The sequence below is a fragment of the Marmota flaviventris genome, chromosome 11, assembly GCF_047511675.1.
Source record: "Marmota flaviventris isolate mMarFla1 chromosome 11, mMarFla1.hap1, whole genome shotgun sequence".
In the NCBI taxonomy this organism is placed as follows: Eukaryota; Metazoa; Chordata; class Mammalia; order Rodentia; family Sciuridae; genus Marmota; species Marmota flaviventris.
In genome coordinates this window covers 53435037-53448476 of record NC_092508.1, presented here as the reverse complement: position 1 = coordinate 53448476, position 13440 = coordinate 53435037, and the positions used below count along the sequence as shown (strand labels likewise).

At 39.7% G+C, this 13440-nt stretch overlaps 1 protein-coding gene and 1 pseudogene across 2 annotated transcripts in view; one reads left to right on the top strand and one right to left on the bottom strand.

Annotated features, from left to right (window-relative positions):
* Positions 1-13440, bottom strand: part of Znf385b (zinc finger protein 385B) — a 289007-nt gene that overhangs the window by 201881 nt on the left and 73686 nt on the right. The gene's annotated exons all lie outside the window — the stretch shown is intronic.
* LOC114099599 (acyl-protein thioesterase 1 pseudogene) lies at positions 12558-13067 on the top strand (annotated as a pseudogene).

Genomic DNA, 13440 nt, shown 5'->3' with positions numbered 1-13440 from the left:
TTAAAACTAATGCATGCAGATATTATATTTAAAATATTTTATATAATGAACAATTGTGAATATGCTAAAAATATATAGCATGTTAACACTTCACCTTTTCAACATTGCACTACTTGAAATTAATTTTAGGCTGACAGTTTAAGCATTTTAAATTATCTTAAACACTAATAAAATAATCATGTAGAACCAGCCTTTTCTGAAGACACATTAGAAAATATACAATATATAGAAGTCCAATATATTTTTTTTTAAAAAGTCATGTCCAAATTTAGACCTTGAAATCTTTATTGTTTCTAAATGACTACTGATGAAACTCCACAATGTTATGCTCATTTTTATGGAAGGAAAAAAGAGCCACAGGTCAAATGCTAATCATGACTGCTTCTTCAACTATATACATTTCTCAAATTGTTCTAAATAGCCAAATCTTGCTACCTAAAAATCTGGTAGGATAAATAACACTAATTATAGCATCGCCTAGCACTTTTGAAATCTGTACAACCCTGGAAAATTACAACTAGAGCCAAATACACCTATAATAGATATTTCCTATCATTTTAGAGCAACAAATTTATCATTTGTATACTTACCTAGAAGCATCTTTCTTAGCAATAGTCAATTCAGCCAGTCTGTAATTTCTGTATAGCAGATGTATCAAGAGCAGAAGTAAAAGTTAACCTGCCCCAAGTTTTATTACAGATTCAGTGTGAGCCTTCACAAACTCTTCCTTGTGTTCTAAGCCTGCTGGAGGACTGGCCTGACTCCACACACTCCCTGCGTACCTTGCTTGCAACTAATAAACAATACAGTGACTGTCAGTAGATGTTGCCTCCTCAGCCTATCCAGCAAAAAAAAATTATGGAAAAATAGGTTTCTTCTCTGGAGTTTTGAGATGTAAATTCTGAGTTGATCATGCTGTTTCTTTAAAATTCCAAGTGATATTTTCTACTCAATGCACAAAGGAACAAATTTAAACATCTGCCAGTAAGTTTATAAAATAAGTTGTAAAAATGTGACTTTTTAAAAAGTATCCTTTTTATCCCCTAATATTTTTTTCTTCTAAGATTTTTTAATACATTTTGGTACAGACAAAAGAGAAATTGATCTACAAAAGAAACTGTATATGATACATGTTTTAAAGGAGATTGAATATTAAAATACTATTATTCACCATGGATCAGAAAATGCAAATTTATTATTTGGTATTATGAACTTGAAACTCCAATGAAATTTTAGTTTCACAATGGATTTGTTTGTTTGACTCCAAAGTAAAAGTCATTATTTTTGAAATAGGGTTCTCTTAACAAAAGAACAAGCCTTACAGTTTTAAAAGCAATAAGTATATTGCAGTAAACATCCAAAAAGGAATGTCTCATCTCTTTATTTCTTTACTGGATATGTATTAACAATTAAAAAAGGGAGGGGAATATTTCTGAGCCCAAAGCAAAAATACATCACATACCAGCCATCATTGGAGCCAAAAAGATGAGTGTAATTTCTGGGACTATGTTTTCTAAAATAGAAAATAAAATAACATGTCCTTATACTATATATTTCAGCAATTGTTTTTAAAACACCACTCAATGTGTACTACTTTTGGCACATGATAGTGACAGAGGACAGAATTATGCTCTACCTTCATGGAGTCCAGATTTCAGGTATTTGCTTATGCCTCTGTATTCCTCTATTCCTTTATTTGGGGATTCAACTTTTACTTGGCTAGCTACTTTTATTTTGGTAAAGGCAAGGCTAGGAAGTTAAAAATAGGAACAGCAAAGGAGAGCCTGAAAAAAAGTGTAAAAGGGAAATGTACCTAGATTTTGAAGGAAAGAAGGGCCAAGACTACAAAGATAGTATAATTTGGAGCAAGGGAAAGCAAGAGAGATGGCTAAGGATGATAAAGATACAACAGACCAAGGTCTGGTTTTTGCCATTATAAAATGCTAGCCTCCTGCATACCATATACACTTGAATGTAGCATGCTGAAGGATGACATATATCTTATTTTGAGTAAACCAAGTACCAATTAGAAGGAGAGATCTGTGTGTTCATATTAACAAGAATTTCTCTGGAAATGTGGAAAGAAGCCTCTAAAATACTGACTCAAAAAAAAAAAAAAAAGGAGATCGGGAAGATGGCGGCGAGGGGAGTGCATTGCCCCCGTGTGCTGCGTCACTGTGTGGGAGTATGACAAGTCAGGACAGCTAAAGTCTATCTTGTTAGGAATTTCCAGCAATAGTGGGGTGCTCCGGAACCTGGAGGAAGGATTTCCATCACACGAGGATCAGCTACGGGGACTCAAACGCGAGAGATTTGTCGCACGGAGGGTAACACTGCTTATTCAGCAAATCGCCCCACAGCTGGAGTCTGCAGCATGCACTGGGAAACGAGGAGATAGCGACACAGGGATACAGCGCTGCAGTTTCTGCCAGCCGTGCAAGCATCGTACTCAGGGCTCAATTCTGGGTTCGAGACGGGGGAAGGAAGCGGTCCATCTCGGTTCTCCACACCGGTCAGACCACAGAGGAGGCCAGCGGCCACCATGTTGGAGAGCTGACGTCACCATCCCTGTTTTCGACTGACCGCAGCTCATTCAACCATAGAACACGTAATTTCAGGCTGTCATTCGCCTGCGGCTTGCGGACAGATTGCTTGGGCTCAGTGCCTGGGTGCTTCTTAGAGCCTGCTCTTATTGGAGCAAGCACCGAGCGCGGGGCAGCCGAGTTCCGGCTCCCGGAACTGCCCTGGCCCAGGGCTGGGGAGCCTGCGGAGGCTGCTTCTTGGAGCCTGCTCTTATCAGAGCATACACCGAGCACGGAGCGGCCGAGTACCGGCTCCCGGCACTGAGCCCGCGGGGGCTGCTTCTTGGAGCCTGCTCTTATTGGAGTGTACACTGAGCACGGAGCGGTCAAGTTCCGGCTCCCGGAACTGCCCTGGCCCAGGGCTAGGAGGCCGTGGAAATGGCTTCTCGGTCTGGGTCCTGCTGAGGGCCGGTCAGGACTCACCCGTTGCTTTGGTTGCCCGGCAAGGGGAACGAAATGCTGCCATTCGCATAGGATACCAACATGGCAGAGATCTGATGTCATCAGAAAGCGGCGGAGGAGAGAACTTCATCAATACCAGCAGCGACAGAAACAGTTGGTCTCCTGGTAGGGGGGGTGAGGCACAGACACCCGAGTCTCTCTCGATTTGTCGTCGAGCCAGAGGGGAGGAACCGGGCCGCCGCCAGCGCCCGGAGCAGGCCCAGCGGCTTGCCGGCTGGTGATCGCGTGACCCCAATTGGAGAGGGGGCGGAGCGGAGCCACCACCCGCGCCCGCAAGGTGGGCAGACCCGTGACCCAGTGGTACACGGGCGTGGTAGGAGGGGCAGGGCAGAGCCACCGCCCTCGCCTGCAAGGTAAGCAGACCTGTGACAGACTGGTGGGTCAGGCCCAGCGGCCTGCCAGCGTAGTACACACGTCACCCCAACTGGAGTAGGGGCAGAGCAGATCCTTCGCCCATGCCCAGATCAGGCCCTGCTGGTGTGGTGGTCACGTGACCCCAATTGGAGTGGGGGCGGAGCGGAACCGCCACACGTGCCTGCAGGGTGAGCAGACCTGTGACCAACCTGCAGATCAGGCCCAGCGGTCTGCAGGCGTGGTAGGAGGGGCAGGGCAGAGTCGCCGCCCGCACCTGCAAGGTAGGCAGACCTGCGACAGACCGGCGGATCAGGCCCAGGAGCCTGCCGGCGTGGTACACACATCACCTTAATTGGAGTAGGGGCAGAGAAGTATCGCCGCCCGTGCCAGGAACAGGACCAGCGACCTGCCGGCGGGGTAGTCACGACACCCCAATTGGAGTAGGGGCAGAGCAGAGCCACCACCCGTGCCCAAAAGGTGGGCAGACCTGAGACCAACCAGCGGGACAGGTCCAGTGGCCTGCCGGTACGACAGACACGTCACCACATTTGGAGTAGGGGAAGAGCAGAGCCGCCGCCCGCGCCTGCAGGGTAGGCAAACCTGCAACTGACCGGCGGATCAGGCCCGGTGGCCTGCCGGCGTGGTACACTCGTCACCCCAATTGGAGTAGGGGCAGAACAGAGCCGCCGCTAGCGCCCAGAACAGGCCCAGTGACCTGCCGGTGTGGTAGTCACGACACCCCAATTGGAATAAGGAGAGAGCAGAGCCGCCACCCGCGCCTGCAGGAAAGAAACGCAAGCAGTATGAAAAGACAAGGAAAGAAAGGACCACAAGCAATGCAGGTCAACGCAACTTTAGAAGAGGTAACAGCTGCAGCAGATGGAAAGTCAGATAAAGAATTCAGGATATACATGCTTCACATGATCTGGAGTATCAAGGAAGACATTAGACAGCAAAATCAGACAATGAAAGATCACTTCGACAATGAATTACGCAAACAAATCCAGGAAGCAAAGGATCAACTATACAGGGAGATAGAGGTTATAAAAAACAAACAAACAGAAATCCTAGAAATGCAGGAAGCAATAAACCAACTTAAAAACTCAATGGAGAATACTACCAGCAGAGTAGAACACTTAGAAGATAGAACATCAGACAATGAAGACAAAGTATTTCAACTGGAAAAGAACATAGACAGCTCAGCAAGACTGTTAAGAAACCATGAGCAGAACATCCAAGAAATATGGGATAACATTAAGAGACCAAACTTAAGAGTCACTGGGATACAGGAAGGTACAGAGCTCCAAACAAAAGGAATGAGCAGTCTATTCAATGAAATAATACAAGAAAACTTCCCAGACTTGAAGAATGAGACAGAATCCCAAATCCTAGAAGCCTACAGGATGCCGAATGTGCAAAATCATAAGAGATCCACACCTAGACACATTATAATGAAGATGCCCAACATACAGAATAAGGAGAGAATTTTAAAAGCTACAAGAGAAAGGAAGCAGATTACATTTAGGGGTAAGCCAATCAGGATAACAGCTGATCTTTCAACACAGACTCTGAAAGCTAGAAGATCCTGGAATAACATATTTCAAACACTGAAAGAAAATGGGTTCCAACCAAGAATTGTGTATCCAGCAAAATTAAGCTTTAGGATGGAAGATGAAATTAAAACCTTCCACGATAAACAAAAGTTTAAAGAATTTGCAGCTAGAAAACCATCTCTTCAAACATCCTCGGCAAAACATTACAGGAAGAGGAAATGGAAAATAACAATGAAAACCAACAGTGGGAGGTAGGACAGTAAAGGGGGGGGAAATAATCAAAGAGGAAAACAAACCATGTTTAGTAACATAAATAAACAAATATGGCTGGAAGAACAACCCATATCTCAATAATAACCCTAAATGTTAATGGCTTAAACTCACCAATTAAGAGACAAAGGCTAGTAGAGTGGATCACAAAACAAGACCCAACAATATGCTGCCTACAGGAGACGCATTTGATAGGAAAAGACATACATAGGCTGAAGGTGAAAGGTTGGGAAAAATCATATCACTCATATGGACTTCGGAAACAAGCAGGAGTGTCCATACTCATATCAAATAAAATAGATTTCAAGCCAAAGTTAATCAAAAGGGCTAAAGAGGGACACTACATACTGCTTAAGGGAACCATACACCAACAAGACATAACAATCATAAATATTTATGCCCCAAACAATGGTGCAGCTATGTTCATCAAACAAACTCTTCTCAAGTTCAAGAGTCTAATAGACCACCATACAATAATCATGGGAGACTTCAACACACCTCTCTCGCCACTGGACAGATCTTCCAAACAAAAGTTGAATAAGGAAACTATAGAACTCAATAACACAATTAATAACCTAGACTTAATTGACATATATAGAATATACCACCCAACATCAAGCAGTTACACTTTTTTCTCAGCAGCACATGGATCCTTCTCAAAAATAGATCATATATTATGTCACAGGGCAACTCTTAGACAATATAAAGGAGTAGAGATAATACCATGCATCTTATCTGATCATAATGGAATGAAACTGAAAATCAATGATGAAAGAAGGAAGGAAAAAGCATACATCACTTGGAGAATGAACAATAGGTTACTGAATGATCAATAGGTTATAGAAGACATCAAGGAGGAAATTAAAAAATTCTTAGAGATAAATGAAAACACAGACACAACATATCGGAATCTATGGGACATATTGAAAGCAGTTCTAAGAGGAAAATTCATTGCTTGGAGTTCATTCCTTAAAAAAAGAAAAAAACAACAAATAAATGATCTCATACTTCATCTCAAAATCCTAGAAAAAGAAGAGCAAAACAACAGCAAAAGAAGTAGAAGGCAAGAAATAATTAAAATCAGAGCTGAAATTAATGAAATCGAAACAAAAGAAACAATTGAAAAAATTGACAAAACTAAAAGTTGGTTCTTTGAAAAAATAAACAAAATCGACAGACCCTTAGCCATGCTAGCGAAGAGAAGAAGAGAGAGAACTCAAATTACTAGCATACGGGATGAAAAAGGCAATATCACAACAGACACTTCAGAAATACAGAAGATAATCAAAAACTATTTTGAATCCTTATACTCCAATAAATTAGAAGATAGTGAAGGCATAGATAAATTTCTCAAGTCATATGATCTGCCCAGATTGAGTCAGGAGGATATAGACAACCTAAACAGACCAATATCAATTGAGGAAATAGAAGAAACCATCAAAAGACTACCAACTAAGAAAAGCCCAGGACCAGATGGGTATACAGCAGAGTTTTACAAAACCTTTAAAGAAGAACTAATACCAACACTTTTCAAGCTATTTCAGGAAATAGAAAAAGAGGGAGAACTTCCAAATTCATTCTATGAGGCCAACATCACCCTGATACCTAAACCAGACAAAGACACTTCAAAGAAAGAAAACTACAGACCAATATCTCTAATGAACCTAGATGCAAAAATCCTCAATAAAATTCTGGCGAATCGGATACAAAAACATCAAAAAAATTGTGCACCATGATCAAGTAGGATTCATCCCTGGGATGCAAGGCTGGTTCAATATACGGAAATCAATAAATGTTATTCACCACATCAATAGACTTGAAAATAAGAACCATATGATCATCTCGATAGATGCGGAAAAAGCATTCGACAAAGTACAGCATCCCTTTATGTTCAAAACTCTAGAAAAACTAGGGATAACAGGAACATACCTCAATATTGTAAAAGCAATCTATGCTAAGCCTCAGGCTAGCATCATTCTGAATGGAGAAAAACTGAAGGCATTCCCTCTAAAATCTGGAACAAGACAGGGATGCCCTCTCTCTCCACTTCTGTTCAACATAGTTCTCGAAACACTGGCCAGAGCAATTAGACAGACGAAAGAAATTAAAGGCATAAAAATAGGAAAAGAAGAACTTAAATTATCACTATTTGCAGGTGACATGATTCTATACCTAGCAGACCCAAAAGGCTCTACAAAGAAACTATTAGAGCTAGTAAATGAATTCAGCAAAGTTGCAGGATATAAAATCAACACGCATAAATCAAAGGCATTCCTGTATATCAGCGACAAATCCTCTGAAATGGAAATGAGGACAACCACTCCATTCACAATATCTTCAAAAAAAATAAAATACTTGGGAATCAACCTAACAAAAGAGGTGAAAGACTTATACAATGAAAACTACAGAACCCTAAAGAGAGAAATAGAAGAAGATCTTAGAAGATGGAAAAATATACCCTGTTCATGGATAGGCAGAACCAACATCATCAAAATGGCGATATTACCAAAAGTTCTCTATAGGTTTAATGCAATGCCAATCAAAATCCCAACGGCATTTCTTGTAGAAATAGAGAAAGCAATCATGAAATTCATATGGAAAAATAAAAGACCCAGAATATCAAAAACAATGCTAAGCAGGAAGTGTGAATCAGGCGGTATAGCGATACCAGACTTCAAACTATACTACAGAGCAATAGTAACAAAAACAGCATGGTACTGGTACCAAAACAGGCGGGTGGACCAATGGTACAGAATAGAGGACACAGAAACCAATCCACAAAACTACAACTATCTTATATTTGATAAAGGGGCTAAAAGCATGCAATGGAGGAAGGATAGCATCTTCAACAAATGGTGCTGGGAAAACTGGAAATCCATATGCAACAAAATGAAACTGAATCCCTTTCTCTCGCCATGCACAAAAGTGAATTCAAAATGGATCAAGGAGCTTGATATCAAATCAGAGACACGCCATCTGATAGAAGAAAAAGTTGGCTATGATCTACATTCGGTGGGGTCGGGCTCCAAATTCCTCAATAGGACACCCATAGCACAAAAGTTAATAACTAGAATCAACAAATGGGACTTACTCAAACTAAAAAGTTTTTTCTCAGCAAAAGAAACAATAAGAGAGGTAAATAGGGAGCCTACACCCTGGGAACAAATCTTTACTCCTCACACTTCAGATAGAGCCCTAATATCCAGAGTATACAAAGAACTCAAAAAATTAGACAATAAGAGAACAAACAACCCAATCAACAAATGGGCCAAGGACCTGAACAGACACTTCTCAGAGGAGGACATACAGTCAATCAACAAGTACATGAAAAAATGCTCACCATCTCTAGCTGTCAGAGAAATGCAAATCAAAACCACCCTAAGATACCATCTCACGCCAGTAAGATTGGCAGCCATTAGGAAGTCAAACAACAACAAGTGCTGGCGAGGATGTGGGGAAAAGGGTACACTTGTACATTGCTGGTGGGACTGCAAATTGGTGCAGCCAATTTGGAAAGCAGTATGGAGATTTCTTGGAAAGCTGGGAATGGAGCCACCATTTGACCCAGCTATTCCCCTTCTTGGTCTATTCCCTAAAGACCTAAAAAGAGCATGCTACAGGGACACTGCTACATCGATGTTCATAGCAGCACAATTCACAATAGCAAGACTGTGGAACCAACCTAGATGCCCTTCAATAGACGAATGGATAAAAAAATGTGGCATTTATACACAATGGAGTATTACTCTGCATTAAAAAATGACAAAATCATAGAATTTGCAGGGAAATGGATGGCATTAGAGCAGATTATGCTAAGTGAAGCTAGCCAATCCCTAAAAAACAAATGCCAAATGTCTTCTTTGATATAAGGAGAGTAACTAAGAACAGAGTAGGGACGAAGAGCATGAGAAGAAGATTAACATTTAACAGGTATGAGAGGTGGGAGGGAAAGGGAGAAAGAAGGGAAATTGCATGGAAATGGAAGGAGACCCTCAGGGTTATACAGTGGAGGGGGTAGAGAGAGAGGAGGGGAGGGGAGGGGAGAGGTGGGGAGGGGGGATGGTGGAGGATGGGAAAGGCAGCGGAGCACAACAGACACTAGTATGGCAATATGTAAATCAATGGATGTGTAACTGATGTGATTCTGCAATCTGTGTATGGGGTGAAGGTGGGAGTTCATAACCCACTTGAATCAAAGTGTGGAATATGATATGTCAAGAAATTTGTAATGTTTTGAACAACCAACAATAAAAAATTAAAAAAAAAAAAGAGTACCCTGAGGACAGGTGTTTTTTTTGTTTTTTTTTTCACTTCATGATTTTAACTTTTTATTTCATTTTCTCTGTTTGGGGTGTTATGTTTAATCAGTTTTTAGGTTGTCTGCATGTTTATGACTTTATATGGCAAATGGTAACCATTCACCTCCAAACACAGCCTTATTCTATAACTTTCACTCAAAGAAGAGAAATTACTTTAAAAATGCATCTCTCAGACTAATCTGCATTATCATTTAAAAGCAGGGGCAGAAGGAACAGGTATGCATCAGGCTTTCCAGTTGGATCTTCTGACAGCCATTGTACAGATAAAGACAATGAGGTTGTGGTGGCTTCAACAAATTGCCCAAGGTCACAGATCTCCAAATCCAGTGCTCCTCCCAAGCTTCTTCCACATATAACCTTTAGTTCAATCAGGGTTGAAGTAAAAGTTTTTATTTGTTGTGAAGATTTCCAGAGAATGTAAAAGATTTCATGTTTGGGGAATTGAAAATATAAATCATAGTAAGTAAAAGGAAAAAAAAAAATTCAAAAAAGCAAGCAGACCTTTAGTTTTTCTTTTGCTTTTGGGGAGACTTTTGGTTTTCCATTATTTTTTCCACTACAGGGGAAAATGAAAGTATCTGAGAATGAATCATATTAATTTGAAGTATTATGATTTTAGATTTTTCTATCATGTGAATATTAAGTTCTAGCACCTTTTATCCATTAATTCAACCATTTTCATAGGTATCATCTAAAATATGTAAAATTGCTCAGAAGCACTCATTTTCTTATACTTAGCACTTAGGTTTTACTTAAAACCACCTAACAGTATCACTACTATTATTTCTGGTGAGATTATGCTTAACTGAGGAAAAACTGAAGCATAATCAGCTTTTCAATTTTCTACAAGTATCTGTCTCTGTGGATGAAAGATAATTAGTATTAACTAGACTCTAACTTATGTGATAGAGAGAACATTTAGGGAGTGTATGAGCTCCCAGTTTGGGAATCCAGAATAGACCCAGAGAAGAGAAATAAAGACTAAAAATAAAGAATTAAAATTATTATATGAAGATGTTAATTACCTTCTGTGCAATCACAAATATATGGAAACATCCTAGATGTTTTATATCAGAGGACTATGTATGTCTATGTTATGAAATGCTATAAATTATATTCAGTGACATAAGAAAGTATGTACTATGTAAGAAGTAGTAAAAATGATGTAGAACTGGGTATACAATGGAGATCAAATATACAAAACGTGTGTATCATTTTATCAATGTGACTGCATGTATAAATGCATATCTACAGAAATATAATTCCAAAACAAGTTGAAGGCTAACAGAAAATTTTGCTTTATTCTTTTCTGTGTTGTCATTTTTTTGTGTGTGGGGGCGGGTTACTAAACTGAAAAAACAAAACACTTAACAAATTGTAGTGGGAGAGATTTGGTTATTGAAAAGAAAACTCATGGATTATAAAAGCCTAGATGGAAATCTAGCAGATTAAAAAATATTATTTTGCCTGAAAACCTTATAGCAGATAAATGTCAAGAACTAGCTAAATTCTCAGGTTCTTCTTAGTCCCAGTGATCCTCTGATTTGACTGCAGTAAGGTTGTGGACTGGACAAGCATGTGCACTAAAGACAAGGAGGAGGCTCAAATTGATCACTGTCAAAATGCTAATGTATAGCAAGTGGTAGGAAATAAACAAGATAAAAGGGAACAAGGATAATGGTAATACAATATTTATAGTGAGATTCAATCATCAATTCCCACAACTCCTTGGTGACTCTATCTCTTCACCTGTGGCATGTGCATCTCTGCATCCATACAGATGAGCATCAGGAGCCTGCAGAAAGGGGATGGCAGGAACTCAGCTCAGAGATTGGCTTATGTGCATAATTATTCCCCCCAAGGCATTAAATCTTTTTAACCACCATGGTAGCATTGCCATTTTTACCCAAGCATTTAACTCAGACAAAGGCAATAATTTATATGTTGGGAAGACGTGGCTCCCCAGAAACCTTTTATATCCTAGCCCTCATTAAACTATTTATTCTCTGTCATTGTTGTCAGATTTCTATAACTACATCATGCCATATAATTAACATTGTTCAGACACATCAGATTTTTGCACAACTGGATACCTCAAAAGAATTAAGTCATCAGACAGAGCACCAGTTAGTTCCCTTCCTATACTGGATAGCAGATGTTCAAATAATACAGTGTAGGTTTTTTTTTTTTTTTTTTTTTTTAAAGGAAGATGCTGCTATATGTATCAAGTCTTTCAACATGGTTGAATTACAAGTGCTGTCATTTTTCTTTTTATTTTTCTAAACTCTATACCTGCCTAGTGTGCACCCTGTTTACTTTTATGCAAAGCTAGCTGGTCTTCTTAGGTAGAGTTTGCCTGGGTCAGCAAAACGCTCTGTGACTATTTAGCCCATGTAAGTGACAGCCAGCTGGGAAAACTGTGCTATTCCTAGTTTGTCCATGATATATAATGCAGAGGGAGATGGATGTGACAAGACTTTGGACAAGGTGAACACTTTTGAAGTGAGACAATATTCTGCAAACAATACTAGAGTACATTTGATTTTGAGAGATGAAACCCAAATGTATTTTAAGTTTTTCTCTATTTTGACAGAAATCTAAAAAAGAAAAATCCCATTTAAAAATCATCAGAGCAGTGGCTTGGGAGGCTGAGGCAGGGGGATCACAAGTTCAAAGCCAGCTTCAGCAAAAGCAAGGTGCTAAGCAACTCAGTGAGACCCTGTCTCTAAATAAAATACAAAAAATAGGGCTGGGGATGTGGCTTAGTGGTAGTGTCCCTGTACGCACCCTCCCCCCTAAAAAATTACCAGAGCAATGAATTACCATACAAGGGTATGGTTGAATAACTTCTAATGTTCAACAATAGCAGGATAATTATGGTTCACCACAATTAATCATGCATTTCAAAATATGGAGGGTTGTGAGTGCTTCCAACATCTATTGAAAGTCAGTGTGGGCAAGTCTTTGCACGTGTAAGAAGTTCACATAAAAAATGTATCTGCTCACATGCCCCAGCTATGCCTGCTACGTTAAATCTGAACATGGCTATGCCTTCTTGGTTTAATCTTATTGGGCTGTCATCAGATTCCTAGGAGGATGAACCTGGAATTAGACAGGAGATACAAAAACTTTGCTAGATCAAGAAGTGAAGAATGGCCTTCCTTCTGACAAAATCATTTGGGGAGAATTTTCTCAGAAGCAGCTTTATTTTTATATAGTGGTCTTGCCTCACAGCAGAGACCAGTCCATGTCACCGCACTCAGCTGGCAGCTTCAACCTAGGCTTTGTTTCCACAGTCCTACTCTTGGTGCTAAGGAAGATATATCTATCCTCCAGGGCCATGGAATTCACAGCCCTCTAGTTCCCCTAATATTTGGTTCACTTGCTCTTGAAAAACTAAAAACATTGGTGAATTCAGGCAATGTAATCCTTGGACCCTATGAAAGCATGGTGCACACAGTTCATGTCTACAGGAAATGATAGATATCAAGCAATTCATTGATAAACTCGTGCCTCCAACTGATTGACATCATTAAAAGGTCATGTTTACAAAGAGTATAAGACTTTCTCTGTGCCAAATCTTGACACTTTTAATGTTTCCAGTGTTAAAATGCTTGGCAAATACATACCAATGATACAGACTAAATAATGTCTCTTCATGAGAAATTTATAATCTTCTAAGTTTCTACAGATGGATTTTTATAATATGATCCAGAATACATAAGTATTAAAATAGGTGAAGCAGATATCCTTTTTTTCTTAAATGCAATTCAGCAAAATAATAAAATATCGCAACCAAATTTTTCAACACATCATTTGAAAATCACTACTATGTTTATTAAAAATTTGTTCAGGTATAAATGAACAGTTAGGTATAAACAACTCATATATGCTGTGACA